The sequence below is a fragment of the Drosophila miranda genome (genome assembly GCF_003369915.1).
Source record: "Drosophila miranda strain MSH22 chromosome Y unlocalized genomic scaffold, D.miranda_PacBio2.1 Contig_Y2_pilon, whole genome shotgun sequence".
NCBI lineage: Eukaryota > Metazoa > Arthropoda > Insecta > Diptera > Drosophilidae > Drosophila > Drosophila miranda.
Window position 1 is genome coordinate 5486337 of NW_022881614.1, and position 16056 is coordinate 5502392.

The 16056-nt window shown below is 44.4% G+C and overlaps 1 long non-coding RNA gene across 1 annotated transcript; it reads right to left on the reverse strand.

The window, feature by feature from the left end:
• Window positions 1–475: 475 nt before the first annotated feature.
• LOC117193643 lies at window positions 476–2417 on the reverse strand. The gene is made up of 3 exons (XR_004474649.1): window positions 1390–2417; window positions 904–1318; window positions 476–642 (listed from the first exon to the last, which is right to left on the reverse strand). It is a non-coding gene; the product is annotated as an uncharacterized LOC117193643 (long non-coding RNA).
• Between the last annotated feature and the right edge of the window lie 13639 nt (window positions 2418–16056).

Sequence of the window (16056 nt, forward strand, 5' to 3'; positions counted from 1 at the left end):
GCTGAGTAGCTGTAGGTGTAGCGGCGTTTTGCCCACCCTACCTTGACCATCTGGGCCGCAAAGCCATATTAGTGGCCGATGATCCCTAAATCCCCCAGACTCACTTCATTTCCATAATCCACTCGGCATGGCGCCCTAAAATAATTTAGTTCATTATCGATTTCATTTTAAAACTTATTTATTACTTGACACAGGGGAATTTCCCTACTCTACTTAAACTCCCAATTGACTCAATAACTATTTTAGCGAACAACAGGATTCGAGAATATTCCAGGTTGGAAATTAAAATAATACTAATAATAATTAAAATAGAAGAATTATAACTAAATAGAAAAAAAAGAATTAAATGTGTATATAATAAAAAAACAGTATATGTATATAGGAGGTAGCCGCTAAACTGGCATACAAATTTAACAGAGCATTTATGACAACAACAAAAAACCCATGGTTACTGTTCTTGCTATCTCTTCCGGCATGTGGATCTGCCCAACTGTTTCACCTCTCCCCCTCTTTCTTTCCTATACCTCTCCTTCTCTCACGCTCATGCATGCAATTTATTTAGAGTAAAGCAATATTCTTTCACTTACGTGCCATCCATCTCCAAAAGCGCTTTTGTCGAAGACGATCCGCTTGCTATAATTGCTGTAAATGTAATTTTATTGGGAGAGCACAACAACAAAAAGAGAAAAGAAGAGAAAGAACAAGGCGCGCAGAGGCTTTCGGGGGACTGCTTTTTTTCTTTGCTTTTGAGCATTGATATTGTATTTCTATTCCCTTATGCCTTTCTTTTCTTTGGGCTCCACATAGGGCTAGCCCTTACGGTTTAAGGGAAAAGAAAAGCAAGACTGAATTAACGGCGCTACACTGCCGAAAGGGGAGCAAGGTATTTGTATTCGTACTCACTAAGACCTTGCCTATTGGCTCATGGGTATAATTTTGATCTGGGTTTTTATTTCCTCTACTTTTTTTTCACTAAGCCAGGTCGGCCGAGGGCAAGATATTTACGCAAAAAAACTTGGGGGCCAAAAAAAAAATGTTCAATATTCCGCTTTTAGTTTCGCAGCTTCCCGGCGCCGACGATGCTGCTGATGCACTGAGTCGGACCCACAGCTGGAGCGGCGGACTCTCTGCCTTGCGCTTCTCTGCGCCAGCGGCGAATTCGATCGGTTCTTGTGCTTTTTTTTTTTTCGGGAGCGCAGTCTCTTCTCTTCCCTTTCTATGGCCAGCTGGTTGTGGCTGCGGCCGGCTCGGTCATCGATCCCAATTATCTTTTTCCGCTATTCTCCCTTGGAAATCTGCTTGGCACAACGTGCCAATTCTGTAATACAAGAAAACCCATGTTCCATTTAACACTACCTAGCGACACCTAAACCCCAATGTCCAACTTACCGCTATGTGGCGATTGGCACTCTTGTTATATTAACTTGCAAATGGCCGTCCGAAACAAAAAAAAGAGACCACTTTCGGATGCCTTGCCTCCGGCGTGGGGTCAGAATGGAACGCCCCCTTACTGGGGTGGCAAATTTCTTTTCGATTTCTTTATGGTATAATTTGAAAGCAACACGATTCTTTTGTTTGTCTTTTTTTCTTTGATTTAGCACTGGCGCGAGGTTTAGTTATGTTTTTCCGCTAATATTTCCTCTTTCCACCACAAACACTACCTTCTGAAGTGGGGCCCAAAATCGAAAAGAGCGACCGTAGCTGGACTTGCATTCACGAACCCTCCTAACAGCGAAAGTGCCAACCACCATTTCCCTCGAGTTAACATAACCGCGGCCGACTCTCTCCCGAGTCCGACCGTCTGCCCAAAAAGTACCCGTCGATCACGAGCAATAGGGGCGCTAAACGCAATTACGATATTCCCTGGATTTAAAATTTTTGATTAGTTTTTTTTTTTTTCCGTTCTTTTATTTTTGTTGTTGTTGTAGTAATATTTTTGTAGCTGGTTCAAGCGTCACTACAAATTCCCCCCTACCAAAATCACACTTTGGGGGAACCACACCAAAAGTGGGATCCTCGCTTGAACGGCTATTAAAAGAGAAGTTATTGTTTTAAATCCTTGGCGTGAAACTTCCCTATTAATTTACCCTGCAGATCTTCCACCTCATAGTAGCAATTTCCTAGCTTCTGTCGTATCCGACTTTTTATAAACGCTGGTGCTAGTTTAGCGCTAAAGCCCTTCGCGAAATTGCTTTGCTGGAAATTTCGCCGATATATCTCCTGGCCTACAACAAATGACACCTGCCGACTGCGCAAATTGTATGTTCTTTCATTCCTAGCGTGTTGTGCGTGCATCGTATCCTTTGCCTTATGTCTGATGAGGTCAAACGAATCCTCTTTACCAAACTGTACAGTGCGATCTTCCAGCATCTGTAAATTTCTTAACAGCCTGTAGCTGGCTCCATCGACAATCATGTGCTGGCCAAAAGCGAGGAGATAAGGAGTCGTATTTATGGCTGAATGGACCGAGGAACGCAGCGCACAGCAAATGTTACTGAGCTGCTCATCCCAATTCTTTTGATCAGGGCGGACATATGATTTCATTGCAGCTATCACCGATCGGTTTACTCGTTCTGATGCGTTTGCCTGCGGAGCGTAAACAGCAGTATACCTGTGCACAATATGATATTTCCCTAGCAGCGCATTAAACACCTCCGACCTGAACTGTACACCATTATCCGAAACAATTGTTTCAGGAACCCCAAAACAATGGAACAAATCTTCTTCCAGATACCGTGCCACGACATCCGCAGTAAACTTTTTTACTGGCTTTAAGAAAGGAAACTTCGACAAGTGATCAACCACAATAAAAATCCCTATATGCCCAGAACGACTTCGGGGATACGGCCCCAGGAAATCGACAAACAGTTTCTGGAAAAACCTATCCGATGTACCAATGTTCCCTAAAGGCGGTCGAAGGGTATGATTGGGATGCTTTGTGATCTTGCATACATGGCAATTATTTATATATGTCCTTACGTCGGACACCAAATTCGGCCAATAGTAGAAACGCCTAAGTTTTTCTAATGTTTTGTTTATCCCACAGTGAGCTGATAGCTGGTTTTCGTGAGCGTCTTTTAAGGTTTCCTCGACTAATCCTCGTGGTATCCAAAGCTTCCAACATAAATCGTCAGCTACCTTGTCTCCCGCCGCGTGCTCGGCGCGTCGGTATATATACCCCTCTACGATTTCCAAATCTGGAGTCTTGGACGCGTTTTCAACGAGTTTGTCTCTTAGGGCTACATACTCCGGCGACCTAAATTCTTCTGACTGAAGGTCAACAATGCTGGACAAAACTAATGCCGATAAGTCTTCGGTATTTGTGCGCGAAAGAGCGTCTGGGACTACGTTTTGGCTACCTTTTCTATGCTGGATTTTAAACGGGAACCCCTGAAGTTTTAAGGACCATCTAGCTAACCGTGAACTGAGATCAGACTGGGTCATTAGCCATTTTAAAGATGCATGGTCTGTTATGATGATGAACTCCTGCCCTTCGATGTAAGCCCTAAACTTCTTAACCGCCAAAACTGCTGCCAAACACTCTTTTTCGGTCACTGTGTAATTCCGTTGGCATTTATTTAGCTTCCGTGACATGAAAGCCACAGGTACTTCATCCTTGTCCTCATTGGTCTGCATCAACACGGCCCCCACGCCTGAGTCACTTGCATCACAATGTATGCTAAATGGTATATTGAAATTCGGGCTATGCAAAACTGGGGCTGCGCTCATACGTTCCTTTAATAATTCGAACGACTTTTGTGCTTCTTCGCTCCAAACAAAGCTACGCTTTTGCTTTAGAGTATCTGTTAAAGGGGCGGCCAATGCAGCATAGTTCCGGATGAACTTATGATACCATCCAGTTAAGCCAAGGAAACGTCGAACTTGCTTAATTGAACGAGGTACTGGAAAATCGGTAACAGCTGCTATTTTGTCTGGATCGGTATTAATCGTGCCATTACCAATTACGTGACCTAAATATTTGACCTCCTTTATACAAAAATGACTCTTTTCAACATTTAGGGTTAAATTTGCTATTTTAAATTGAGTAGCTAGAATTCCTAATACCTCCAGATGCCGCTCAAATGTGTCAGACACGATCAAGAGGTCATCAAGGTAGATGAAAACTTCATTTCGGAGATTTGCGGGGATAACCTTATCCATGAGCCTTGACATGGTCTGAGGTGAGTTAGTTAGCCCAAATGGCATCACGGTGAACTGATAAAGAGGCCTCCCGGGAACAGTAAACGCCGTTTTATCTCGCGATTTCTTATCGAGCGGTATCTGCCAAAATGCGTCTTTTAGATCCAAGCTTGTAATGAACTCGGCCTTGGGCAATCTCGCCAAAATACCATCGATAAGCGGCATAGGGTATGCGTCCTTTACTGTAGAGTCGTTGAGTTTCCTGCTATCGATGCATAGTCGAACTTTGCCAGGTTTGCGCACTAATACTACTGGTGAGGACCAACTACTATTTGATTCTTCGATTACCCCCAGCTTAAGCATTCGATCCAGTTCATTGTACATCAGCTTCTCTATAGCAGGTGAAACTGGATAGTGACGCTGCTTGATTGGTTTTGCGTCAGCTATATCAATCGAATGCGATATCAAGGTGGTGCGTCCTAAACCTTTGATAGCAAAGGAGGGAAACAGAAGAATGGCAGCTGCTAGTGTTTTTTGTTGATGTACAGTTAATGACCTACTTAAGGGATCGCTCACTGACAAAACCGATAGTTGCTCACTTAAAAGAGAAACTGGAAGCAAGTTAAACGCCTTCCAAAAATCTATACCCAAATAAAGGTCTCCCGATAAAGATGGGACTACGAAAAAGGTTATCTTCTTGGATTCGCCTCGATAGCTAACCTCTGTCGTCAGTCGACCAATAATATCCTGCGATTTTCCATCGGCCGTCTTCACCGTGGCCGATAAACGCTTATATTCCGTTTTCTCCATTACGTCTTTCGCCAGATGACCGCCAATACAGCACACGGACGCACCGGTGTCCAAAAGGCCGACTACCGTGTTACCCAGTAGAGTGACTTGGGCATATGGGCGGAAGTCATGGAGTTTCCCAATTACTGTCTCTAATAGCATCTTGCGTTCGGCCCTAGTTTGACGGTTGAAGGCGATCCTACGCAATCGCGAACGAGTGCTACTTTTGCCGGGAGTGGAATAATTAATGGATTGCTGTAAGTCAGGGTGATATGACGCGGCCGGTAATAAGTTATGTAGCAATTTTGGAGTCTCATCTAATCTGTATTCGTCCCCCTCGAGACAACTTGTTTGCGTGCACTTTTCGGTTGTGCACGCGCTGCTAAGTTTTTTGTGGCATTCGAGCTGCAACGGCGGCAGTTTGGCTTATACGTGTCAGCCAATCCACAACCAAAGCAGAAGACTCGCCGTTCTGCTAGACACTCCTGATAACGGTGGCCCTTCGCCCCGCAATTCCAACAGGAAGCTTCAATGGCAGCTACCTCTACCTCTTCAATATCAGAACTATCGGATTCGGAAATGTGGTCTGTTTGATGTCCCAACGCACTAATGTTGCGATATTTGGGTTTCGGTATCGCCACTGAAGGTTTGTAGACTGTCCGCATAAAAATTTCGCGTGTTCGCACCAGATGTCTTAACTGAGCAATGGTGGAAGCTGGCTCATATAATATTTCTCGCTGAACCTCAGTAAGAAGATTTGCTCTTAGAGTCTCTAACAAAGATTGCTCCGACATGGGCTGTGTGAGCCGATCTGCCAAAGAGGCGATCACACTGTAAAAATCATCGAACGACTCATTTACGAGCTGTTTACGATCTTCGATTTCCGTCCGGATTATGCGATCCGTGCGTGAATCTTTGAATTGACCCCTTAACGCTACACATAAGTCATGCCAGCGAATTTGGGACACACTTTTGTGGTATCTCCAATACCACTCACTAGCCTTACCCTCAAATAAATTGTTCGAGTTTCGGGCTACTAGTTCGAAGTTCCCATTCATCGTTTGGTGGGTTAAGGCTTCGATTCTATAAATGAAGTCATCTATAGACATAGAATCCTTGCCATTGAATCTCAGCTTCCAATTTGCCATTATTTGACTTATACGATCCGGACGTACCTCACCCGGCAGTGGCGCCTGACTAAAGATTTGACCATAATCCCGTGTCTGATCCGAAGCTGCCTGCGAGTGTGAATTGGGCAATAAAGGCTGTATATTATGCTGCTCAACGTGTGTCCCTGATGACAACTGTTCTATACGGATTGGGGACCTCTCTCTAGAGGAAGCTGTCGAAGCTGCTTGTAAACCTGTACTAATAGCTTGGGAAAGTTTTTCTGTTAGTTGTGCCATTGCTGCACTCATGGCTAGAGTTTGCTTTGCCATTTCTGCTGAAATTGTGCCTGCCATCACCGTGTACAAAACATCACTTGCCGCTCTATTGCTCGTAGTCGGCGTGGAAGCATCTAAATTCTCCTGATCTGGTGGAGGGTCAGGCATGGTTGCAGTTTCGACTGGTTTGGTTTTCGATCTAGTAGTCAGTGAGTGAGAAATAGACGGTGCTCTTTGGTTCGAAGTTGTGGGACGTTCAATGTCTTTTAGGTTAATCAATTTTTCAGGGCTTCGTTTAACCGGCATTGCTCTTGACTCGCTTAATTAAATTAATTTTGTATAACGCAAAAAAAAATTGTATAAAAGAAGGAATTTGTATAAACTGTTTGGTTGCCATGCTATCGTTTCATATGGTTGTGACGGTCTTAATCAGCTGTTCTAATGTGAGCTTGTCAATATAGTACAGATTAGAATAGAAAACGAAAAGAGTACACGATAAAATATTATTTTCCGCCAGTGGCGGCTACGCTGTAACTCACTAAGCTCCAGCAAACAATATTAGGAAGTATACATAAGTGAAAACACAAAGGAAGCAAAGAAGGAAGGGAGATATGTTACATAGGAGTGAACTTTCCTGAGAAGGTATCACGATTCCAAAGGCAACTGATAGGTATGATTGTCCTCAAGCAAGGTAAACGGGATGGCCGTAGGTCTTGACTCCACGTGTAACCAATAAGCAACGCCTACTATGCAGTATGAACAATCCACCCAAGGATTCTAATGACTTTATACTATTAAATTTTGGAGTTATAACCATTTAAAGTTATAACGCTTCCAGAAACTCTCCATAAAGCACATGAGTTAACTGTTTTAGTGGAGTCCAGGTAGTAAAGCAATTTTAAGCTTTAGCTATCTCCATAGAGCTCTAACCATTAACAGAACAAGGAACCGAGAACCAATCGAACAAGTGTTAGGAACTATATTATCAGATGTAATTGATAAGAATGAAGACTATCGGTTGGGGTCAGCCAGGATGGCTGCTTCGGGCCCCACGTTGGGCGCCAAATAAGATTATAATATATCTATAAGTTAGAACTGTAGCATACAACGTATAGCGATACGCTATCATAACGAGCTGATCTTATTGTAGCGACCAGAGGAGCACGCGCTGGTTCCGGCTTCTATTTGTCGTCGGCAAGGGGGGGGTGAGGATTTACCACTGTGCTACCTGCTCGCATTGGATACATATAATAATATTGATTTCGCGTGCTGTTTTCCTCCCTAACACATGATCGATCGGACTGGCCATACAGAAAAGAAACTACCAAGAGTGACAAGCTATGCACACATAGAGGTTGCTCTGCAAAGAAAACAGAACATGCTGAAGTACGGGTTGTGCTGCTGAGTAGCTGTAGGTGTAGCGGCGTTTTGCCCACCCTACCTTGACCATCTGGGCCGCAAAGCCATATTAGTGGCCGATGATCCCTAAATCCCCCAGACTCACTTCATTTCCATAATCCACTCGGCATGGCGCCCTAAAATAATTTAGTTCATTATCGATTTCATTTTAAAACTTATTTATTACTTGACACAGGGGAATTTCCCTACTCTACTTAAACTCCCAATTGACTCAATAACTATTTTAGCGAACAACAGGATTCGAGAATATTCCAGGTTGGAAATTAAAATAATACTAATAATAATTAAAATAGAAGAATTATAACTAAATAGAAAAAAAAGAATTAAATGTGTATATAATAAAAAAACAGTATATGTATATAGGAGGTAGCCGCTAAACTGGCATACAAATTTAACAGAGCATTTATGACAACAACAAAAAACCCATGGTTACTGTTCTTGCTACCTCTTCCGGCCTGTGGATCTGCCCAACTGTTTCACCTCTCCCCCTCTTTCTTTCCTATACCTCTCCTTCTCTCACGCTCATGCATGCAATTTATTTAGAGTAAAGCAATATTCTTTCACTTACGTGCCATCCATCTCCAAAAGCGCTTTTGTCGAAGACGATCCGCTTGCTATAATTGCTGTAAATGTAATTTTATTGGGAGAGCACAACAACAAAAAGAGAAAAGAAGAGAAAGAACAAGGCGCGCAGAGGCTTTCGGGGGACTGCTTTTTTTCTTTGCTTTTGAGCATTGATATTGTATTTCTATTCCCTTATGCCTTTCTTTTCTTTGGGCTCCACATAGGGCTAGCCCTTACGGTTTAAGGGAAAAGAAAAGCAAGACTGAATTAACGGCGCTACACTGCCGAAAGGGGAGCAAGGTATTTGTATTCGTACTCACTAAGACCTTGCCTATTGGCTCATGGGTATAATTTTGATCTGGGTTTTTATTTCCTCTACTTTTTTTTCACTAAGCCAGGTCGGCCGAGGGCAAGATATTTACGCAAAAAAACTTGGGGGCCAAAAAAAAATGTTCAATATTCCGCTTTTAGTTTCGCAGCTTCCCGGCGCCGACGATGCTGCTGATGCACTGAGTCGGACCCACAGCTGGAGCGGCGGACTCTCTGCCTTGCGCTTCTCTGCGCCAGCGGCGAATTCGATCGGTTCTTGTGCTTTTTTTTTTTTTCGGGAGCGCAGTCTCTTCTCTTCCCTTTCTATGGCCAGCTGGTTGTGGCTGCGGCCGGCTCGGTCATCGATCCCAATTATCTTTTTCCGCTATTCTCCCTTGGAAATCTGCTTGGCACAACGTGCCAATTCTGTAATACAAGAAAACCCATGTTCCATTTAACACTACCTAGCGACACCTAAACCCCAATGTCCAACTTACCGCTATGTGGCGATTGGCACTCTTGTTATATTAACTTGCAAATGGCCGTCCGAAACAAAAAAAAGAGACCACTTTCGGATGCCTTGCCTCCGGCGTGGGGTCAGAATGGAACGCCCCCTTACTGGGGCGGCGAATTTCTTTTCGATTTCTTTATGGTATAATTTGAAAGCAACACGATTCTTTTGTTTGTCTTTTTTTCTTTGATTTAGCACTGGCGCGGGGTTTAGTTATGTTTTTCCGCTAATATTTCCTCTTTCCACCACAAACACTACCTTCTGAAGTGGGGCCCAAAATCGAAAAGAGCGACCGTAGCTGGACTTGCATTCACGAACCCTCCTAACAGCGAAAGTGCCAACCACCATTTCCCTCGAGTTAACATAACCGCGGCCGACTCTCTCCCGAGTCCGACCGTCTGCCCAAAAAGTACCCGTCGATCACGAGCAATAGGGGCGCTAAACGCAATTACGATATTCCCTGGATTTAAAATTTTTGATTAGTTTTTTTTTTTTCCGTTCTTTTATTTTTGTTGTTGTTGTAGTAATATTTTTGTAGCTGGTTCAAGCGTCACTACAACCTGTTGCTTTGTTCGCGCTGCCACTCACTCGCCCAACCTTTTCAGGAAGACACCATATATAGGACACGCTCCTAATTTGCCATAGGAGCTTTTTACTGTTTTGTTCTGTTGTCACTTTTGGGAGCTGCCGCCGCTCCTGTCCCATCAAACCAGCTAATTTTTGATGATATCCACAGGCGGTCGGTCAGGAATTTGCAACGGGTGTGAGTGGCAATGTCAATGGCTGGGGATGGTCGATAGAGAGGGGGTTCAGAGTGCATCATGGGAGTGCACTTAAAGCCCGTCGGTGGCTTCAAATTGAATCAGTCGTCGTCGGGTCGCTTGTGTGTCTCTCACTGTCCGTGAGTGAGTCCGCCTCTGTTTCCGTGTGAGTGTCTGTGTGTGTGTGTTTTGGAGACCTGGGGTCGAGTTTGGTGTCCATCGTGGAAAGCCGAAACGCCGGGCGACGTGAGGCACCTCTCATGAAATGTGACCGCAATTGCGGTTCGTTAGCTGCATTTCAGCTAGTCCGCATCCGCATCCCCAGCCATGTCCGCATCCATGTTGCAGCGACCACTGAGGAAGCCTTGCCACCTGCACGTGCTGCCGCCAAAAAACAAACCCCAAAAGATGGGAGGAGGGATAGAGAACCTGCTTCATCCTCCATGGGGGTTGCAATGCCAAAAGCTTTGTGCTTAAGTGGTCCCAGCGACCAAAAGCACTTTGACCATGCGGTGGAAATACCCTGCCATCCTGGCGTCCTGCCATCCTTCCACCTCCCCCTGTTTTAAAGCTTTGTAGAACAATCCCTAGGACCCTGGAGGTGAATGCGTTAGCTCCTGGCAGGGATTATTTATGATGAAAAATATCAAACGCTTTGAGGATTTGCCAGTCACTTAACGGCAATTAGCCTCGGGGCCACACACCTGTGGATTCAGCAAACATTTCGACCCCAAAAATACCCATTTGAAGGGGAGGACGAGGGCTCCATCCACCTGCATCCGCAATCACAGCTCAATGCTCTCTGTGGCGCTCGGCGGGATTTGCGCATCATCAAATGACCAACTTGAGGTAATTACCAACAAAGAACACACACACACACACAGATCCCCGTTTCCATAGCATCCCCTGCTTCCTTCCATGAGCAAATTCTGGGCAGGCACGCACGGAAAAAACTTCTGTCTGTGTCCAACTCCAGAACCCCCCATCCCATTTTGGTGTCTCCTTTCAGCGCTGGGCAACGTGACAGGCATGCGGAATGAGCTGGAGCCGTAGCCAAAGTCCAGCCGGAGGAAGCTCAACCATTTAAACGGATACTGTCCTGGATTTCGAGGATATGTCGCATTAACAATGCCCTGACCTACTCATGAGTGCCAAATGAGTTGTTAGGTGAGCAGAAAGGCAGGCGAGGTAAGTGACAAGGGATGTCACAGCCCACACTCCACTCCATCCTCCATCCTGTCCCCGCATGTGTCCTTGGTGGCAGGGGCCCGTGACCTTTGTTGCCAAACTAAATATTGTTAGGCAAAGTAAACGATGTAGACATTGTACACCCAGGGAAGATGGGATGGGAGATGGAAGATGCGGGGTTGAGTGATGAGGGAACGGAATTTAAGGCTGATTTGCAGGCTGTATCATCATGTTTCAGTAACCAGCATCTTAGATCTTCGATTCGTCATAAGTTAGCCATAATGGCCTGTAATCGGCTGTTTTATATGTATAGTCCCCAGAAGATCTAATTGCATTTCTCGACTCTTTTTCTACCAAAGGGATACTTTGCATCCATCCCCTCTTCTCAAGCGCGAGGCCTCTGCCTTCTGCTTTCGATCCAGCGCCGTAAATCAGCCTGTGCTCGAGCCTCCTGTGCCTCCTTAGATCTACCAGGCAGGACCTATGCTTCTTGTCTATTACCTTTAACCGAAACCCAATGCCGGTGAGACCGTTCAAGTCGACATCCTATCAGCGCCGCTTCCCCTTCAGAGAGCACACCCACCAGCTCCTCATTTTCCTGCTCCTTGGCTTGCCTTCTATTAGAGATTTCCTTCTTCATTTTCTTCAATTTTTCTCCGTCTCTATGTGTGTTCCCCCATTATGAAACCCAAAGCCATGACACAGAGAATGTTGCAGTCGCGGGACTAGGACGCACCTTAAGCAGACTGCAGCACGAACACACATCCGTATTCCTATGCGACCCACGTCCTGGATGGAGGAAGAAGGAAGGAAGGAAGACGAAAACGAGGCCCTAGCTCATTGTTGACGCAACTTGCTCATTAATTTTTTACGCTTAATGTGTTCTCATAATGATTTTTAAATTGCGTCTCTGATTTCACAGATTTTGGCGGCCATCTCTCTGGGCTTTCATCAGTCGCTTTCCCGCTTTCCCGCTTAGAACCACTGACGTCAGAGCCAGAAACAGCACCAGCACCAGAGGTGAAGGCAGCTCATTAGTGACCCGTCCGTAAACAAAAAAATTCATTCATTTATAGCTGCATTTATTCATTGAATCAATGATTCTCTGATTTTTCCCCATTTCATTCATTCATTGATATTTATGTAAACAACGCAAATGCAAGAGGATATACAATAAACGAGGTGGAACGTTGTGAGTTGCTGCGGACACCGAAACTCTACAGTTATACCCGATACTAAGTCAGTATGGCTCTCCTGCGGCAGACGCCGCTAATATTGAACCACACGACAAAGAGTGCGTGCGAGAGAGACAGAAAATCAGTCTGAGCGTGACGTCGGGCGCTGCGTAGCCACTGAAAATTTATTTCTTGCTTTTGGCTACAAAAATGATCCGATCTGATCCAGATTCAGCAATCTGATAGATATGGTCATTATCTATGATTCTGCGTTTTTAGTTTTCTCGAATGTGCAATATTGTGGATGCAACAGATTTTCGTCTTTTGTGGGGGCGGAAGAGGGTGGGGCGAAATTCTGAGATATACATTTTATAGTGAGATCTAACAGAAGTGCGGATACCAAATTTGGTTACTCTAGCCTTAATAGTCTCTGAGATTTGTGGATGCCCCAGATTTTCGTCCTTTGCGGGGGCGGAAGGGGGTGTGGCGAAATTTGGACACGAAACGGTCAAGGTCCGATATCACAGGAGTGTGGATACCAAATTTGGTTGCTCTGGATCTTATAGGTTCTGAGATCCTTGAACTCATATTTTGCAATTGGCAAAGCCGACCATGAAACCTGTGTGTTAGAGAGAGACAGAGCGAGAAAGAATGAAATTGTTTTCTTGATTCTGGCTAAAATCATAATATGATCTGGTTCAGATTTTGCACTGTAGAAGATATGGTCATCGTCACCGATTCTGCGTTTTTGGTTTTATCGTATCTTTAAAAATGTGGATGCCACAGATTTTCGTACTTTGTGGGGGCGGAAGTGGGCGGGGCGAAGTTTTGAAATATTTTTGTAGCAGTGACATATCACAGAAGTCTGGATCCAAAACATCGTTGCTCTAGCTCTTATAGTCTTTGAGCACTAGGCGCTGAAGGGGACGGACGGACGGACGGACGGACAGACGGACAGACAGACAGGGCTCAATCGACTCGGCTATTGATGCTGATCAAGAATATATATACTTTATGGGGTCGGAAACGATTCCTTCTGGACGTTACACACATCCACTTTTACCACAAATCTAATATACCCCAATACTCATTTTGAGTATCGGGTATAAAAATAAATTTATTGAACGGCCATGATGCAAAAATGTACAATAACAAAAGACGAAAGGTACCTTTGTGGATGGAACATTTTGATACCCTATTTTGACGTGTGGACGTTGACATGCAATGACTGTATCTTTCAAGAGGCGATGCAGTTACTGCACCGTCAAGTGGCCCGTGTGACACCAGCAGAAGGCTGTTACGCGCGGATCCCAGGCAAAACGCAGCCCTCCTCCCGCCCAACCGACCGAGGGGCGCTGCCGCATGACGCGCGGTGCGTAGCCGAACCAAACGCGAACATGCAAGAAAGATAGCTATTAGACTAACATTCGAGGAAAATTAGTACTAAACTTACTAAGAAACTAAGCATGCAATCAAAGTACAAATACCACTACAGTTACTAATTAATAGAAAGGTGTGTAAGGATTAATAATTTAATAAGAGGAAGAGAATTAGTGGTGGATATAATATGGTAGAGGGAATTATAGTCCGATCATAAGACCCTAAACGGTTCATGCAAGGAATAATTCGATCTACAAAGTGGAAGGAACAACGGTATAAAATTTCTAGTCAGTCTAATAGGAATCGTGAAGTTTATGCGGCTCAACAGATCAGGGCTGTCTATGTCACCCCTGATCAAGTTGTGCATAAATATCACACCAAGCATTTTTCTACGGTTAACTAAGGATGGGAGGTTTACTAATAGTAGTCTACTAGAGTAAGATGGGAGTCTTACACCCGCATCCCAGTTAAGGCCCCGCAGAGCAAAGAGTAAAAAGTTTTTCTGTACTGATTCTATACGGTCCTGGTGTACTTTGTACTGAGGGCACCATACACAGGAGCCGTATTCTAAGATCGGACGAACAAGCGAGGTATAGAGAGTCTTTGTTATATAGGGGTCGTCAAATTCCTTTGACCACCTCTTTATAAACCCAAGCACGCTCATGGCCTTATTTACCATGGTAGAAATGTGTTCGGAAAACTTTAACTTGGGGTCTAACATAACACCCAGATCATCCACCAGGGTAATTCTCTCAAGAGAACCACCAAATAGGGTGTAAGGAGCCAACAAAGGGCTAGAACGATGAAATGTCATAACTTTGCATTTCGAGGCATTAAGGTGTAACAAGTTTGCACAACACCATGACTGAAAGTTATTGAGATCGGATTGCAAGCGAGAATGAAATGAAATGTCCTTGTACTGGACACAGAGTTTAACATCATCCGCATACATAAGTACTCGAGAGTATGTTAATACTGAAGGTAAGTCATTAATAAAGAGTGTGAAGAGTAAGGGGCCTAGATGGCTGCCTTGTGGTACTCCCGAAGAAACCTTTACTGGTAAAGAGAGGGAGTTTTTGAAGAGGACTCTTTGAGACCTAGAACAAAGATAGCTAGAAATCCATCTCAGGAGGTTGGGCGGAAACCCTAAAAGGTCAAGTTTATGCGCTAAAAGGGAATGGTTTACAGAGTCGAATGCTTTACTAAAGTCGGTGTAAATAACATCCGTCTGTAAGTTACCTTGAAAGCCTTTAATAATGAAAGAGGTAAACTCTAACAAGTTCGTGGTGGTTGATCGCCGCCTTATAAATCCATGCTGAGTTGGAGATATAAGTGACTTGCAGAGATGTTGCAAGTGCGGAGTTAAAACCCTCTCAAACATTTTAGGAATAGCGGATAACTTTGCTATACCTCTATAATTTTTTGCATCAGACTTGCTACCTTTTTTATGGAGAGGAATTATAAACGATTCCTTCCAGATCGGGGGGAAGCAAGAAGAATCAATGGATAGGGTGAATAGTTTAAGCAAAGGTCCACACAGAGCCTCGGCGCAGTACCTGAGTACACAACCTGGAACCCCGTCTGGACCCGGTGAAAACACCGGCTTAACTAGTCGAAGATCATGAAGTAGGGAACATTCATTTAACAAGGGACTGAAAATGCCGTTCGACCTCGGTAAACCGTATGGGTACGGATGACCAGAGTAGCTTTCCTCAGAATAGGTGGTTTGGAAGAATTGGGCAAAAAGATCGGCAATTGCCTGATCATTATTTGCCGACGTATTACAAAATGATAGCGAGGATGGGTGTGCGGACGTTCTACGCTTACTGTTTACGAAGCTGTAAAACTGTTTAGGGTCCTGAGAAAAACGTATCCTGCATCGAGATAGGTAGTTCTTATAGCATTGAGCATTAAGAACTGAAAAGTTTGACCGAGCTAATACATAGCGAGAGTGAGAAGTAGGAGAACCCACTTCTTGAAATTTTTTATAAAGTCTTGATTTTAAGTTTTTTAGACTGGATAACTCTTTGGTAAACCAAGGGGGTTTTCCAGATCTAGTCGGACAAGAAAGCGGGCCACAAGAATCGAAAAATGTGCCAAGAGCATTGTAAAAAATGTTTGTGCCTTTTATGATATCAGTGCACAAGTACAAAGCGGACCAATCAAAATCCCTAATGAGGTTATTAAGCTTCGCAAACTCGGCTTTACGAAAGCAGCGGACACGTTCGGGCAGCCTACTCGACCGATCCAATACAGTTGGTCCTATATCTAGCGACACCTCGAAAGTAGGGTGGTAGGCGTCTTCAGGTATAGTGAGCGGAAGGGCTCGGGTTAACAACACTATGGTCGGATCCGATACAAAGCACAGATCAAGCAATCGACCCAAGGAATTATTCACATGGTTGACTTGAGACAGGGATAGGTCAAGCAAGCCG